The following is a 1573-nucleotide window of genomic DNA, read 5'->3' on the forward strand; positions in this document are numbered from 1 at the left end:
GTCTTGACTCTGAATTCTTTCCTAGCCAGAACTCAACTACCAAGGTTACCGAACCCAAGTCGGGTCTGACCCCACTGGTCTAACACCTGGTTGCTTGCTTCCATTCCATTTAATTCTTTTTTTTTTGGAGATTTCTTCTGTTCTTTCATTTGTGACATGTTTCTTTGTCTCCACATTTTGGCTGCATCCCTGTGTTTGTTTCTATGTATTAAGTAGAGCTGCCTCCTGCACTCACACCAAACCTGCAATCCAGGTACTGCCCTTGACCGGGAATCGAACCTCAGCCCCCTCAGTACTTGGGCAGATGCTATAACCATTGAACAACACTGGCAAGGGCTAGGCCTGAGTTGCGTTTCAGCCCCAGACCCAGAAAAGCAGCAAAACCAAGTGGGTGACACCAGGACCGTGTACAATGACTTAGGTCCCTGTCTCGGCACTGACCAATCGGTGGAGACCGTGGCCCTGAAAGGGCACACCTGGAAAGGCTGATGAGTATTCTTGCTGGGAGCCGGTCCATCCTTGCTGTTTCAAGGGACCTGGCATATATGGCATACTGTTCTTAATATGTTTGCTCACCTGCTTGGCACTATGTGTTTTAACCAAGGTCACCTCTCCGAGAAAGGTTGTTTCCCCAGGTAGAGATTTTCCCCTGAAGTTAGGGAGGGAATAAAACCCCTTCACTAAGTGCCAGGCAGGTAGTTAATCTCTTTAACTACGAACAATCATGCTTAAGCTACATAATCTTTACTCCCTGGAATGGAGATAAGAACCTCCCTAACCTTTGGAATAGAGATTGATAGGATTAGAATCAACTGGTATAAATACAGATGCAACAAGCTCCGTGTCATTCCTTCTTCGCCGACTCCATCCACACCTTTGGGGACCCCTGGACCTGCTGGGGTTGGACCCCAGCATATTCTATTGAGATCCTCCCCTAAGCTCCCAGTCTTTAAAACAAAGGATCCAGCACACACCTCCTGGGAGCACATCTGAGCCTGGCCCTTCCCCTTTTCTTCCCCCACAGGTGTGCATCTCCTAAACTCTAAGGCACCCCAGGGGACTTGCAACCAGGGGAGCAATGGGCAGTGGCAGCTCACCTCAGGCTAACCCTCTGAACCTGTCACCAAGGCCCCCTTTTCTCTGCCTTTCCAGTGAGCTGACAGCTGCGCCACCTAGGTCCATTTCGTGCCTATAACATTTCTAGAGAGCCGAAGTAGCCCACCTAGGCTCCTATTGTTCCTCCCACCCTAGGCCCTTTCTTGTTTCACTGTCCCCAGCTTTAATAAATGTACTCTCAACATCACCTGAACTTGTGTTATGAAATCTTTTCTGTGTGAATCATGAACCCACACACTACTGGCAGAACCCACTTGCTCAGGGCCAGGTCCCCTTTCCGGGAACACTAAGAGCAGGAGATTTGGAGGGGGAGAGACATATACATTATATAAAGAACAAAAATTCAACTGAGCACATTTAAAGATCTAATTGGCTTTACTGAACAATTCTTGAATCCGGGCAGGTTCCCATCTAACAAGGATGATAAGGGTCGGGTGAGCAGAGGTGGACTGACCAT

This window comes from Myotis davidii, unplaced genomic scaffold (genome assembly GCF_000327345.1).
Source record: "Myotis davidii unplaced genomic scaffold, ASM32734v1 scaffold362, whole genome shotgun sequence".
In the NCBI taxonomy this organism is placed as follows: domain Eukaryota; kingdom Metazoa; phylum Chordata; class Mammalia; order Chiroptera; family Vespertilionidae; genus Myotis; species Myotis davidii.